The sequence below is a fragment of the Dama dama genome, chromosome 29 (genome assembly GCF_033118175.1).
Source record: "Dama dama isolate Ldn47 chromosome 29, ASM3311817v1, whole genome shotgun sequence".
NCBI classification, from domain to species: domain Eukaryota; kingdom Metazoa; phylum Chordata; class Mammalia; order Artiodactyla; family Cervidae; genus Dama; species Dama dama.
Window position 1 is genome coordinate 48,348,452 of NC_083709.1, and position 16,722 is coordinate 48,365,173.

At 39.7% G+C, this 16,722-nt stretch overlaps 1 protein-coding gene across 10 annotated transcripts in view; it reads left to right on the plus strand.

Moving 5' to 3' along the window:
* The window catches only part of GLIS3 (GLIS family zinc finger 3), a 674,957-nt gene that overhangs the window by 520,141 nt on the left and 138,094 nt on the right, over nt 1-16,722 (plus strand). The window lies entirely within an intron of this gene.

The window sequence follows — 16,722 nt, forward strand, 5'->3', positions numbered from 1 at the left end:
CACTGATACTAGAAAAGGAACAGTATAAACTATACCCACATGTAGAAAGTATTTTATAATGGTAATATAACCTCAAATCTTAAGGTCTCCTTCCCTACCACATTTCATATTATTGAACAAGGAAGAGCACTTAAAGATAACTCATCTAAGAAGTGACCCTCTGACAATCCATCAGAAATCAGACAAAATAAACCAGCCAAAAAACCAGAAATAGAGACTTAAAAGATATAACAACAAAATGCAAGGTTCAGGCCTTATATACATGCTAATTCAAACAACTCTTATTAAAAATATAATTTTGACACAATTGATAAAATTTAATTTGAAAAATTTAGACTGTTTTAGAAAATCCTAGGGCAAATTTGCCAAATCTGATAGTCATGTTATAGTTACAAATATTTGTGGTTATGTTACAAATATTCTTTTTAAATATATGTTGAAGGATTTAAATGGCATGATATATGAGATTTACTTTAAAATATATAAGAAATGAAAGGGAAGAATTAGGTAACTGTTGAAAATCTTAATAATGGTTAAATGGTAATGAAGGAAACTGGAGGTTCACCACCCTATTCTTTCTACTGTTGCATATGTTTGAAGTGTTTTATAACAAATTGCTTTCAAGTATTTTTTTGATAGACTTATTTATTTTGGTTTCCTTGCGTTTTTGTTGCTGTGCGTGGGGTTTCTCTAGTTGTAGTGAGTGGAGGCTACTCTTTGCTGCAGTGCGCAGGCTTCTCATTTTTGCCTTCTTTTGTTCTGGGGCACAGGCTCTAAGTCTATGGGCTTCAGTAGTTGCGGCTCACAGGTTCTAAGCACAGGCTCAGAAGTTGTGGCACATGGGCTTTAGTTGCTCCATGGCATGTGGAGTCTTCCTGGACTAGGGACTGAACCTGTGTCCCCTGCATTGACAGGCAAGATTCTTATCACTGCACCAGCAGAGAAGTCCCTTTTTTTTTTTTTTTTTTAATGAAAGAAAGGTGGAAGTTTTCTGACTCTAAATCCTGAAGAAGCTCATTCTAACTTGTGGAGCCCCCTGGCTAGGACGTCATTATCTGAAACTCTGGGCCCTTGAAGCCTGAAGAAGCTAACATGCCCTACAAAGTTGAACAACTGTACTTCCCAACCCCTGTCCCATTCATAAGATCCAGAGGTAACCACTAATTAGAGTGTAGAATGAGGCAAGTTTAAAATTAAACTAGAAAGAGAAATAAAAGAATTGGGTCAGTTTGTGACATGTACAAATTTTATCCTGAAACAGAGAAGAACAGTCTTAAGCCCTTAAAGTCATCCTGGGGGTGAGGAGAAAGGAATTATATCCAGTTTTATCCTTCCTAAATCAGGCACTTCTCTTTAAAACAGAATTTTGGGGGGTAAATATTGTACAAGGTCAGTGTTTCCATGGAATAGCATACCTCTCTGTGGCATACTAATCTAGATATGAAAACTAATACAGATGTGAAACGCTAACCCACTACAGAGTGTTCCTTAAAAGTTAAGTGTCCTAACACACCTTCTCAACAAAGCCTCTATTTGTGTCACAGATGGCAGGAGCATGCCTGCTTCTCAAGTAGCTTCTTGTTGGCATACTGGTGCCACTCAAAACAGCAGCATCCTCCGGACTGCCTCAGGGGCCATTGCTGACCTGAAGGAGAAGGGTGAGATGTGAGTCAGCTGGTCTTTTTCCAACTCTGGAAATAGCTTAGCATTCTAAAATGTAGTAGGATTTAATTGTTGGAGCCAAATCATCAGTTAAATATACAGCAGTCCTTTTCAAGGAACTGTTATTATAAGCTTAAGTGTAAATACACCAAATAGAGCAGTTACAGTGTGCCCATCAGATAATCATACGCCTATCAGCTAATAGGTGTTCTACAGATTATTTTATTGTGTTTAGACCCGGCTTTGCATCCTGGCAGTACTGATGCCAGCAGAACCTCAGCTTGTCGGTTGTGTCTGCATCTTAATTTTGCAGTAGATCTCTTTTCATTTCCCTTTCTCTCTTCTCACAAACCTGTTATTTATTTTCTCCAAATAGTGTATTCAGAATTTTCTCATTTCTGAAGAATGTCATTTTTAGGTGCAAATGGTGATTGCATGGGCTTCCCAGGTGGTCAGTAGTAAAGAATCCGCCTGCCAGTTCGCAAGACACAGGAGACTCAGGTTCAACCCCTGAGTCTGAAAGGTCCCCTGGAGGAGGAAATGGCAACCCACTCCAGTATTTTTGCCTGGAGAATTCCATGAACAGAGGAGCCTGGCAGGCTGCAGGCCATGGGGTTGCAAAAAGTCAGATACAACTGAGCACACACGCATGCACAGTGATTACATAGAAATCAGGTAATGACTCCTTTTGTTATGCTGGGTCAGTTTTGTTATGATCTAGTCTTACATGGATGGAGGAGCCTGGTGGGCTGCGGTCCATGGGGTCGCTAAGAGTCAGACACGACTGAGCGACTTCACTTTCATTTTTCACTTTCATGCATTGGAGAAGGAAATGGCAGTCCACTCCAGTGTTCTTGCCTGGAGAATCCCAGGGACGGGGGAGCCCGGTGGTCTGCTGTCTATGGGGTCTCACAGAGTCGGACACGACTGAAGTGACTTAGCAGCAGCAGCAACAGTCTTACTTTGTTGCAGTGACACCATTAAAATACAAAATAGAATTCAGCTTCAAGCCTCTTCTGATGTAGGTGACATCAGACAGAAAGTGTTTGTCTTTGTGTGAACAGGAAGGGTCTGAAATGAGCCCCTTCAAATGTTCTCACTTTACGAACAGTAATGTGTCTACCTTGTATTCATCACTTAAGATGAAAACCAAAAGGCTTATTCTTCCCTTCCCTCCTCTTTCCCACCTCCTTCCTTACCTCCTTTCTTTCTTTCCATCTTTTTTTTTTTTTCTTTTTTTATCCTAGGAGACCAAAGTGATATAGCTGGACAAATATAACCAGATTTGAACCTCTGAATCTGCTTTGAATTTAGGGAATACTCATCTTCTCATCCTTTTCTCTTTAATTGCCAGCTTTGCATTAGATATTTGCATTAGAATATTTAACAAATGTTTTCAAAAGTTTGGAAGAGGTTAAACTGTATTGACCAGGCTGAGAGTTCCGTCTGTATTTCAGTGATCAAAGCAATCTCAGCTTCTTCTGCTACAAGTAATCTTGTATCACCATACTCTTGGAGAGGGCTTCTCAGCCTCAGTACCACTGCTATTTTGGGCCAGACAGTTCTTGGTTGGGGTACTGTTCTATGCATTGAAGAGTGTTTAGCAACATCTCGTCCTCTACCCATTAGACTAGTAATGTCTCCCCCTGCCCTCACCCCTCCTTTCTCCCTCCTCCTCACACACACTCAGTTGTGACAGCTCAAAAGTATCTCCAGATATTGACAAATGTTCCCTAGGAAGCAGAATCGCCCATGGTTGAGAATTGCTGCCCTAGGATGTAGCACTGGTAGTCTCTTTCAAATTTTTTGAGAAGATGGCTATGGCAAACTTTCAGGTTGATAAAATGATAATTTCTCCTTCTCCAAATAGTGCATTTGTTTTTTCAAGCTGACAAGGGAAGAAAAAAAATTGCATTTTGAATACCATGTCCGTAAATTACCAGAATTCTCTGTTAAAGGAAAATCAAAACTGTTTATCTTCTCTTAATATAAGAACTGTAAGTGTTTTGTGTTTTTTCACCACTAAAGTATCTCTTTATGACCATTTTAGTTGTGAGTCTTTACCAGCATTAATGAAACAGCAAGGTCTTGTTTACTCTCCACTCTAGGAAACCTCGGAGCTTAAGCAGAAGGATCTTGCCAGATACTGGGTGATTATATATGTGTACTAGCTTTGAAAACCACCCTTAATAATTGTTTTCAAATGACCTTATGTGCCAGCTTTTTGCACTTAAGCAGAGACGAAAGCTAAAACTAAATTACTGGCTTCCTGGTTGAGAGTGAGGGTGTATGAATGCAATGCATGTTATTCATTTAGAATACAAAATGACTGTTCAGTTCTAAATGAAATATTTTATCATAGGTAGCGTTTATCCCCCAAGTTGCAAAGCATATCCTGAACCAGGAAATAGCAGAATCAACTTAAAGCCCCTCATCCAGCTTTCTTCCCTAAAAGTATACTCTGAAAATGCTTCTTTTTGAATTTTACTCAATTTCTGGACAGAGGTGCTGGCTTGCTTAACTTCCCAGCCATCGGGAATGGTTGCTCTGAAAGTAAACATTAGAACTTCTAACAGGGCAAGCATGGAACTTAGAAATTAAGGATCCAAGTTACTTTGGTTAATTCGTACACAGCAAACTGAGTCCTTCACGGTTGTTCTGTGTGGTTGTGAAAGAGAAATCTCCAGGAGAATCAAAAAACTCTCCTGGCCTTTCATAAGCTTTTATACTGCTGAAAATGATGTTTGCTATAAGCAACAACCATGTAACGATCCATAGCCTCTTAAGATCTCTGCTTTCATGGGACTGATCCTGATCACCTTATATCAATTCTGATCAAGTCAGCAAATAGCTGTGCGTCTGGTTTGTGCAAAAACAAAAGGTCTACTTTGAGTGGAAACACTGGGCATTAATAGTTCCTCTCCTAGGTCCTACTCTTCTTTGGAGATATTTCTTGTCATGTTACAGGGAGTCTGCAGGATCTGCTCACTTTTGAGCATCTGCATTTCTAGCCTGAATGTGGATTCTAGGCAACCTTTTATTCAAAGAAAGAAAGATAGGTTAAAAAAGAGATTGATATTCCAACCTTCTGAGTCTTCACTTTGTGCTGACATATTAATCGTCTGTTTTACCTCCTTTGAACAGTGAGGCTCTGTTCAATTTGTCGGGTCACATGCATTTCATTACACTACACCTTTGTGACAAAGGCAGCTTAGGGGTAAAAATGAACCCAGAGATGAGTCAAGCGTTTGGCTTGAGCTCTGTGGCTCAAACATGGACAAGTCATTGGTCCTGACAGTCTGTCCTCTGACACATGGAAAAGACCTGTGGCAAGTCATGTTGATGGAGCCTCACACATTTTCCAAGGAATGTTTTGTCTCTAGACTGTGGAGTCATATTTAAATTTGCTCACTCACTCATATTTAAATTTTACCCAGACAGCCCAGTCTAAACCCCAATGGATGGGATAACTGCCTAAATATACTAAATGTATTTAGTAATTCAGACTTTCTTCCCTGGAATTAAAGATTGAATTTCTTTTAAGAATAATGATGAAATGTTCTATTTTTTGATCTACGTGGCAGTTACATGAGTGTGTTCAGTTTGAAATAATTAATTGAGCTGTATGCATATCATTTGTGTGGTTTCCTAGATATAGTACTTAGAAGATTTATTTTAAAAAGAGTAATGCTGAAACTGACAAGAATAATGAAAGTTTATAAAAGGGGAGAAAGCTTACCCATGGAAAAAATAGAAACACAGCACCTTAGTGAATTTCAAGCTATCATTTATATAGTTTAATCAAATATCTTTGCAAATATACCTCTATTAAGCATTTTTATAGGAGGCTTATCACACAAATATGTATTTTTCATATGTGCATACAGTCATGATTTCATTTTGTAATGCTGAAACTGCTGTCTCCTTTTAAAAAGTATTTCTTTGTTGCTTTACTGATAAGATTTCTGTATTATTTAATTAGACTACAATGGGTATTGAGTCCAGTAGCATTGGACTGTAGATCATTTCATCAACACCCTAATGAGTCTAAGCCATTTACCGTTATCTCCACTACTTATTCAGCTGGAATAATTTTGAGAGTCAATAAAGGTGAGGTTTCACCCTGAATATCATGCCACTTCTGCTGCATAATAAAATCATATTGCCAAGGTCTTCATCCCCTTAAACTAGCACTATGAATTTGAAATCCAGTTTTGAAACCTCTTAAGTTATAACCCACCCCAGTATTCTTGCCTGGAGAATCCCAGGGACGGGGGAGCCTGGTGGGCTGCCGTCTATGGGGTCGCACAGAGTCGGACACGACTGAAGTGACTTAGCAGTAGCAGCAGCAGCAGCAAGTTATAACCCAGAGGTCTCCATGATCCATATAATATTTTAGCCCACACATTTGGTATAACTATATGAATTTAGATTCATAGTAAGGAGGGAGAAGGGATAAGGAAGCTAATCTGAGTTAATGGAAAGTGTAATTATAGTTTGAAAGATATTATTTATGGGGTTATAATTTCTTTTCAAACAGCAAAGTGAAATTTGCACACAACAATGTATGAAGTATTTTCCTCACTTCCTGCTCCTAGTCACCCTCCCTCTTAAAATAATATGTTAACAATTTGATGTCTGTCTGTATATTCTTGATGACTATAAAAACATACAAACATTTGCATACATATGATTTTTTTATTTTTCATTACAGAATGGGATCATACTGTTGCAGGAAGGGGGACCCCTTCCAGGCCCCGAAACTGGGCTCTTATCTGACACTCGAAAATGAATTGTCTGAGGAAACACATGTGCTGACAAAACAAGAGATTTTATTGGGAAGGGCACCCGGGTGGAAAGCAGGAGGGTAAGGGAACCCAGGAGAACTGCTCTGCCATCTTGGGTTTTATGGTGATGGGATTAGTTTCCAGGTGGTCTTTGGCCAATCATTCTAATTCAGAGTCTTTCCTGGTGGCGCATGCATTGCTCAGCCAAGATGGATGCTAGCGAGAGGGATTCTGGGAAGTGGACGGACACGCAGCGTCTTCTTTCGACCTTTCCCGAACTCTTCCGGTTGGTGGAGGCTTATTAGTTCCATATTCATTATCAGGATCTCCTGTCATAAAACAACTCATGCAAATGGTTACCATGGTGCCTGGCCAGGGTGGGCAGTTTCAATCAGCGTGCTTCCCCTAACAATACTATATGTATTTTTCAGCACATTGTATATCATAAACTTTTATCGTGTCCAGGTCAGTCTGTGTAGTCCTTCATCCTTAATAGCCACATCACAGCCTATAGTATATTGATTGTAACTGAGGATTCAGGCTATGTTCTGTTTCTCTGCCTGTATAACACATAAAGCAATAAATATACGGGTACATTTATTCTTATATATTAATACCGGACAGAGAACTTTAAAGAGAAGTGAATTTAAAAAACTGTTGCATATAGTAACTGAAAATGAGTTAGCCAGGTACAGGCAGACAGAGGTTCTTACTGGGTATTTTTACTAAATGCCTGAGAAGAATCACATGTACTATGTCAACCGTGTATACGATCAAGGAGTCCTCAAAAATGTCAATTTTTGGCAGAAATAGATTGCCTGGGGCTGGGGTGGGAACAAAGACTAAATGTAAATGGGCTGAGCTGATTGATACTCTCATCATTGGAATGATTGAGAATGCTCTACAATTGGATTATGGTGAGAGATTCATAACTCAGTAAATTTACTAAAGTCATTTAATTGTACTTTAAAATTGAGTGAAGTTTTTGGTATATAAATTATACCTCAGTAAAGTTGTTTAAAGAGGTAAATTGTTAAAGCAGTTCATAGGACATGTTTTTTTATATCATCAACTAGCATTATCTGAGAAAAAAACTTTCCTTTAGTAAAGTCAATTTCGCCCACCAACACCTGTTTGATTTATTACAGTCTCAGAATTCTTGGACTTTGCTCAATAAATATTTTCTGAGTTTAACTGAATAAATTCTTTATTGCTCCTGCTGACTGCAATAGTCATTTTTCAGGGTGGCATTTTAAAAAGCCATGGTCTTATTATTTAGACACTGATGAGTTTTATTAGTCCTGTTCAGTCATTTACTCAACAGTCACATATGAGTACAAGTGTATGCCAGGCAGTGTTCTAGGCATTTGGAATGTGTCTGTGCCTAAGAAAGTTGAAGATCCCTGCCTTCTTGGAGCCTATGTGCTGCACTGTGCTGTGTTTAGTCTCTGAGTCTCGTCTGACTCTGCCACTCCATGAACTGTCGCCTGTCAGGGTCCTCTGTCCATGGGTATTCTACAGGCAAGAATACTGGAGTGGGTTGCCATACCCTCCTCCACTTGGAACCTATACTCTAGCTTGAAGTCTGAGGAAGGAGAGAAGATCATAATTTCATATTTTAAAGCAGGGCTTCACAAATGAATTGCAGGGTTTCTATTAAAATGCAGATTTTGGGTTAATAGGGATGCTGCCTGGACTTTGGGATTTCTACCAAGCCGTCAGGTGACGATAATGCTGCACACTTTGAGGAGCAAGGTTTTAACCTACAATTTCATGTATATACATAACAGTCATCCTTTTATGAGGTTGTCGGGTATTTCTTGCCCTGTGCTTTCCTCAATTCCTTCTGTTTCCTGGGATCCAGATCAGCAGCACAAGTGAGGATGGGAGGTTTGGTGACCTTGATAATCAGCGGGTACCTTTTCAGCCTTCTTTGCTGGCTGAGAGGTGTGCCGACCGCTCCAAAGAGCAGGAACATAGCTGGTCTTGGAAGTAGCTAGAGCCTTTTGGCTCCTCCTTCCACATTTGATCTGGAGGTTAGGGAGCTCAAATTTTTCTGCCCATTTTTTATAACTCTTCTCTAGATTTTTGATGATTAAAACATAAGCAGCTACTGAAAGTTACAAACCAGTGAATTCTGGTGATTGAATTAGGAAAGACATGGTGAGAGGAAACAATATTTTTGAGTGACTACTCTGTACATTTAAGTATTCTGTGATGCTTAAACCTTAGGAAGTCTTTACTCTTTTATTGTCATTTCCAAACATGAGAACTGTGGTCCTCATTTTGCTGATTTTTTTTCTATTTTTTTTCCCCCCTTTGGTTTGTTCAGGATCATACAATGGGTAGTTAGCAGAACTAAGATTAGAATAGAATTTATATCTGACTTGGAAGAAGCAGCAATATCCTTAACCTTGTACCCTGCTGGAAAGTTCTTCACTAAGGAAAATTTTTTGTCTCTTAAGATCTCCCTCAATTTTAAAACTTTTGAAGTAGAAGTACCATAATTTCCTTAAAAACTATCACTTCACTCTCATGCCTCACTACTACTCAGAAACTATGAAAATACAAGGGCCTTGATACTATTATAAATCATTGTACCTGATAACTTTTGTGAAGATGAAATGTGAAAAGATTCTGTTTCTGTCTCTTATTCTTTTCAAATATTCCAGCAGGACAGGAAAGATATGTTTTAGACACAGGCAACTTTAGAAATATAGAAACATCATCTGTTGGAGAGTAATTGATCCTTGTTATATGCCTAGTAATATTTTTGGCTACCTATCTTCAGAACATCAGATTTAATTAAACATAGTCACTAATTAAAGCATAGAATGTGTGATTGAATTCCTGGGAAATTAGAAAAAGAGAATTCCAGATAATAAGTAGAATTCTCTTCATATGTCGCTCCCTCCACCCCCACTTTTTGGTAGTTTCTTGATCTTTTGTCAAGGGCAGTGCAAAGAGAATGTAATTAATGCAAGTATGTTTGGTATGCCCAGTAATAGATTTTTTTTCACTGAAACATAACCTTTCTATGATGCTTCTGTTATTACTGGCTGTCAGGTAAAAATTAAATGAGCTTGCTCTGAGCTTCAGATTTATCTTTCTGTCTACAAAAGGCTATGTGAGACTTTGAGGAAATACATAGCTTTTATTGATGATTCGGTAAATTAGTACCATCAATCTGTGGTAAACATAATACAGCCTCTCCTTGAAGCTAATAGGGGGAGGGGGTGGGCAGCAATGATGCTTTGCGGCCCAGCAGTGTCTGCCTTCTGCTTGGAAAAATACCTCCAGCTACAGGGGACTTCTAGTGTGCTGAAGCTGTTATTTACGCATGTGGCAGCCAGCAGTTCACGCATCCTTACAGATTGGAAAAAACACCCAATTTACCAGTTTTGGTTCATTGCAGCTTTATGGCAATCAGATTCAAAAATGAAACTGAAAATTGACCTAAGAGATACAGAAGGCCCTTCCATGCATTATCTCCAAAGGGCTTGGCCTTTTGTACTTTCCTCATAGCAAACATTGTCCTTGATTGTCTTCCCAAGGGATAGTCCCCACCAACCAAAGCCCCTCAACAATATTATCAGTCTGGGTTACAAAGATACCACTCTTTTCTTTACCTGCATTTCTCAAATTGAACCACAAAGCAGAGATTGGCTCCTAAATGGCCCTTTTGCTTTGTGTCTAGGATAAGGATCAAACAAGAAACCCCCTTTATCCATCAGTGTTCCTCATATGTGATGTCTGTATCAAAGGATAGTCCCAATGAGCTCAGAGCTGACTTGAAGTCTCGCTGAATCACCAAGGACTTGGAGATGGGATCCCACTTGGCCAAGTACTAAAAAAATCTCTGGTTTCCTGCGACAACTCAGACTTTACAGGGGTGCATAGTCTGACTTCACATCTTATGAGACCAAGCAGCACATCTCCAGCAGGGCCAGAAATATTGTGGGAGCAGTCCATGCCTTGCTTTTCCAACACTCTCACTGCCAGTTTTGTTCAGAGCTCCAGAAGTGCAGGGGATGTGTGAACATGTCAAATTAATGAAAAACAAAGTTAAACATTTCAGAACCTGCAAAAGGGTTCAGTTCCAGAAATGAGCAAAGGTTTAGGAAGAGCTTTATTTTTTTAAGCAAGGTTTATTCATCTTCCATAGACATAAAAATAAGTCTTTCAAAGAACATGAATATTTGAGGCATTTGGCAACATACAGACTCTGGCAGCCTCTCCTTATTTATACCATGTAATTATACTTGCCTTTATATGTGTGTCCTTTTCATTACTGAGCCTAACATGGTCTTTTGTGAAATTCCAGTTATTGATTAGCACTGGCAACTCAAATGTGGCTTTTTATACATCAATAAATCTCTTTTTTCCTCCTTCGTAAAGCACAGCAGATCTTGTTGGACATTTGGGGAGAAAACAACTTAAAATTCACATCCAGATCTTGGCTGCCAATTCAGGACTTTGTTACTATGAGATTTGCCAAGTTTTTAGCTTACTCCTCTTTGAAAGTGCAGAGTTTGGGGGTGGGGGATCCCTGTCGCTAGAGTAAAAATGGAGTGACATCATTAGAACTCGGCTAAATCTGTGGCTCCCGTGAAATTCTGGCCTCCACATCTCCTCCAACCCCCTTTTCGTTTCTTCCTTCTTCACTGCTCTTCAACCCATCCTACACTCCGTTCTCAAACTGAAGGCAAACAAAAAACAGCTCAAAGTCATGACATCAGAGACCAGCTATGAGCCTGTCAGATTTGTTTGAGTAAACATAAATAAACAACCAAAGACTTGGCCTTTTTTTCAAGATATTTAATCCTTTTGCCAGTTGTATACTTAGTTTTCATTAGGAAACTGGGACCCCTTTTAAAAGGTGAAAATTATTATTTCTGGGGAAGAAACTAAGGAAACATGAGTAGGAGCATCACTCAGATATTTCTAGCTTCCCATTAGTAACTTACCCAAATTATCATTGTGTCCAATCCACAGTGCAACCAAGAAAATATAGTAGCAGCCAATTGTTTTAAACTCAATTGTCTTTGGAACTGAATCTCTTTAGAAGAAAAGAACTAAAGTTCTTTGATAACGTTATTTGTGTTTTACAGGTTTATATCAAGATACGTTGAGATCATAATTTATTGAAGAAGGTTACTTTAGCCCATGTATTAAATGGTTCCCTTGTGCTTGAAAGAGTTAATGCAACTTTTTATGCTGCCTGTTCTGCAGTCACTACAGATCCCCTCATTCTTTTGAAATTAATAGACTTGTTCTTACCTTTGTCTGATTGTGCAGAGATTTGCATGTAGACCTGCTAAACTTGCCAACTGTAGCAAATGGTTAGTAACTATTCTCAATATGGGTGAGCCCACAAAGTACAGTTTCAGAACGGAATGCTATTTCTTCACAGCAAGTTTCCTTCTTCCTATTGAATGTTGGCAACCTTGATTTTGGAATATTTTTGCATTTACAATCAAGAAACTTTCAAAGAATTTTATTCTGACTGGCTTATTAGGAACCCATGATTTATGGCATGTTTAATTCCACCTGACTTCCATTGGGTGGTTGCATGGAGAGAAAGTGGAATGTGTTTGGATTTTGTCAAAGCCCAAGAATTGCATATTTTTTGTCACAGATCAGATTCAAGCCTGTATTCAAAGCATCTATTTTCATTTTACTTGTTTATTTATACACACACACATATATATATGTAACATGAAAGTGATTAATATGTGGGTTTGGAGACTAGTGTCACTTATAGGATACTGTTTCCACATCTTCTAGGGTCAGAAGGCCAGTACAAGCCATACAGCCAGAGCACAGTGGGTTTTGATGAACCATTTACTTTCTTGTAATGCAAGAGCCTATTTAGGGTGATCCTTGTGCTGCTGTCAGAGCAATGAGGGTCAGCAGTTGTGGTGACAAATTAGTTTTGACAAGCTTAATGACCCCAAAGAAGAAAAGTCTGTGGCTCTGATAGCAACTGGGGAATAATTGGTGAGCTCAGCCAAATGGGGAATGTGTTAAAATTCCCCAATTCTCTGTGGCAGGCCAATTACACCATTCAGCAAAGGGGTGGAAGGTTGCCATCCACTTCTTTAGCCTTACAAAAGCATCAGCAGGCTGTATTTCAATCAATTGAATTTGGTTTGGCAGGACATCAGGACATTGAAAGAAACAACTGGATCTTTCAAACTATGTTCGTTCAAAAAACTTGGGCAAAGAGCAAAACGAGAATTTTTGTAAGGCACCAGTGGATAATGCTAATCTCATTATTGGCAGACTCTGTTGTCCACTACAGGCTAGCTGTCTCTCATCTGCCTTGGGGTGGGGAGGCCCTTAAACATAGATTTCTTAAAGTGTACAATAAGTAAATGATTATCAGTAATCAGTCTACCCAAACACAATCTTTTCATTAACACAGCCAACAAAAATTTTATTGTGAGCCTACAATGTGTCAGGGCTCTTCTGGATCAGGGAATGAGATTTTGTCCATCTCATTCCAAGAAAAGACACCTGCCTGCATGGAGCCTATATTCTAATGGATAGATACAGTTAAAAGCAAATAAATAAATCAGAATTGCACCATGGTGGCAAGTGCTATGGAGGAAATACATAGTGAGTGTGGCAGATATATTAATTTGCTAGGGGTGCCCTAACAAGGTGCCACAAACTGGGTTGGCTTAAGTAACAGAAATTTGTTTTCTCACAGTTCTGAAGACTCTAGGTCTACAATCGAGGCACAGCAGGGTTGATTCATTCTGAGGGCCATGCGGGAAAGATCTGTTCCAGGCCTCTCACCTGGACTTGTAGATTATTGTCTTTTCCCTATATTTTTGTATCACTTTCCTCTGTGCAAGTCTCTGTGTTCAAATTTCCCCTTTCTATGAGGACACACCAGTCATATTGGATTAGGGCCACCCCTTTACATGACCTCATGTTAATTTCCTCCCTCTATAAAGACCCTGTCCCCAAGTAAGGTCACATTCTGAAGTATTCAGGATCAGAACTCCAACATACGAATTTTGAAGGGAACATGATTCAACCCATAACAGCAGTTAAGCCAGCTAAAAGAAAGTGGTCAGAGAGCACATCTGGAGGGAGTGTTACTGGAGTTGAGACCTCAGAAGAAGAAACCAGTCTTGGGAACAGGTGAAGGCAGAGTGTTGGGGCAGAAGAAACAGCATATAAAAAACCCAGAGATGGTATGTGTCTTAGAGAGAGTAGCTAGAATGCTTTTAAAGATGAGGGAGGGCCTTAGGTCAGAGGTGTGGCAGGGACCAGATCACATGGGCCACGTTGGCCAAGTATAAAGAGGAATTTGAATCTGACTGTGAGCATAATAGGAAGCCAGTAGAGCATTTTAGTCAGTGGAGTTAGGTGTTCTGCTTTTCATTTTAAAGCCTAGACTTCAGAGTGGCTACTGAGAATAAAGCAGTGTGTCCAGTGCAGAGTGGGCTCAAGGCTTTTCTGCAGTCTTCACCATAGCCCACCTTGAACTCTCACCCTATATCTAATCACCAGGACTTGCTGCTGCTTTCTGTCAGCCTGTTGCCATGTTATGTTGCCTGTTTTCCCACCTCTAGGCCTTTGTCAGTGATATTTCTTCTACCTGGTTTTCCCTAAATGCTGTCTGCACATTGAACTCCTATTCATACTTTGACATCCATCTCAAAAGTCACTTCCTATATGGTGTCAGCTCAGATTCACAGAATCCATCTTTGTCTTTGCTCATGTCTTTTATTTCATCACATTGTATTGCATCTGTTGTTTACATGCCCACTTAACCAGTTACTGGGTGAGCTCTGTGAGGGCAAGGACCCCAACCCCATTCATTGTCATGTGCTGAGAGCCTACCTCAGCACCCAGGCCAGCATCAGAGCCCAACACCCATTTATTAAATGAATGACTAGATGACATATAAGTCAGGGCCCTGTGCTTAAGAAGAGAAACCATTAAGAACTGTTTGTTTAGTGGAGTAAAGTGGAAAGAATGAGGGGATTCATAGGCACACCAGCGTCAGTCTGAGTTCAACCCCAAATGAGTTACTTCTGGGCATTGGTGCTTAACTTCATAGAGCCTCCACTCCCTCACCAATAAAATAAACCTAATGATTCATGATCTTTTTTGAAAAAGAATAGAATTTAGGAAACTTATGTGACTGTACCTGGCCCATGGCCTGACACAAACGAGATGCTTGGTAAAATGGTGCTTGCTTCTCCTCATCTTTGGAAAGCCTTATTGTTATTACACATGAGGAAAAGTACAAAAAGATTCACTGAAACTCTGAATCGGGCAGTTGTTCACTTATGGGCTTGGTAGTTGTATATATGGAGGATATTTACCTTTAAAATATATTTTCAGGGAACTGAGAGAGTGGAAGGCAGTGTTGCAACATTCTGGTGAAAAACTGGAGATTTGGAGGAATGGAAGAGTCACAGCTTTTCATTACCAATCAGCTTTTTATAAAGAACTTTAAGGATGTACCATTGGTACCACAGAATACCAGCACTGAAGATCTGATTCATTAACCATGATAATCCCTTTGTGTTGGGGCTTTATTTCCTATTTCCAGGAGGCTGCTTGATTTGCAACTTGGGCATTTCAGGCAGACCATTTTGCAAAGTCTTGCAGCATCTACGGTGTGAGTCTTTGTGTGGACCTGAGCAGATGATGCAAATACGTAATTTCTGAGACAAAAGGAAAACATTAAGAAGCTCTTTCCTTTGTGCACCCGAGCCAGACTGGGAATGAGAATTAAAGAAACCTCACCATGAAGTCTGTCGGCACTAAGATTTCTCTGTTTGTTTTCCAGAGTCGTGGTATATGTATGTGCTTAATAGCAAGGTTTTAAATATGGCTTCTATTTAAAAACTATTCTCTTGTGCTGCTTCTGGGGTGAGGTTCTAATTTTCTGTGTCAGTACTACCCTGGTGGTATATCCTTAGGGCGGCTCGATAAGTGTCTTGGTTGACATGTCTGCAGTATGCAAATCCCATCTGGAGGTTCATCTCGAGCTCCCCATAGCTTGGGCCTTTGTTCCTCATGCACTCACAGGCTCAATGCCTTCTCCTCACTGCCACCTCAGTAGCAACTTTTACAATCTTCTTTTCAGCGCGCTAATTATAAAGGTGAAAGCAAAGATATTAATTGGCTAGGCAGCTAAACTGGAGAAGTGTTATTCAGTCCAGATACATCGATTACTGCATAAACAAGAACAGGTTTGATGTGTAGGCAGTGTAAAAGACTCACAAGCAAGGACTGCAGCCCCACTGCTTGATGATGATTTTACTCTGCTTTTCCATTTGAGACCCCTAGGCCACACCTTCAAAGGAAGAACAGATATATAGATATGGAGCCACTTTGAGATTTTCTTCCCATTCCACGGCACTGCAGGAGGCAGGTGGCTTGGAGGCCTGGTAAAGATTTTTCAGGTTTTTAACTCCAACTGCTTATACCATGTTGTGAGTTCCAGGGCAAGTTCTCAAGGATGGAATTCTTAGATGCTGTGCCGGGGAAGATGCAGGGGCTTAATCAGTTTGTGACTGCAGGTGTAGATTATTCTTCTTTGATGTGCTTGTGAGTTAAGGCAGAAATCTCTCCTTTGGGGGGAGCTCTCATCGTTTCAGCGAAGCTGCAGAAGAGAAAGCCAGATAAAGGCTAAACATCCAAAGTTGTTAAAGGATAGTCAGCCCTCTCATATACAAGGCTGTTTCTGTAATAGAATTACTATGTGGGGATATTCAAAGTTGGCTCAAGGAAGAAGCCACTTTGGTAATGAAAGGAGAAAAAAACATAACTGATTTATGGGATCAAAAGAAAAAAACCTCCATTGTAATGTCTTTTAGTGTACCCTAAAGTTAGAGGTGAGATCCAGTATGCCAGGTTACTTAAGAATGGACTAAGAATCAGGCTTATGTCTTCAAGCTCTTTGACTTTCTGGGAAAAGCCTTATTTGACAGGCCAGAAATATTCTGCTTGAGGTTTGGGTCTTCACAGAATTAAACAAAGGGCATCAAAGCCTGTTCCATGGTGATCTGAAGGCTTCTGTCCAGGACGTTTCTGTTCATTTGGATACCAACAATAGTCTCAAACCCAGGGCATTTTGTTGTAACAATTTAATAGCCTGGATTTTTGGCAGACTTTTGTTTTGTTTATTTTTCTCTAAGTTTAAGACATAAGGAATTGAAATAGGAGAGCACTGCTGTGTCTTAGAACTTAAAATTTTAAAAGCTTCTGAAAGTGATTTTCTTTCTTTCAACTGCTGTAT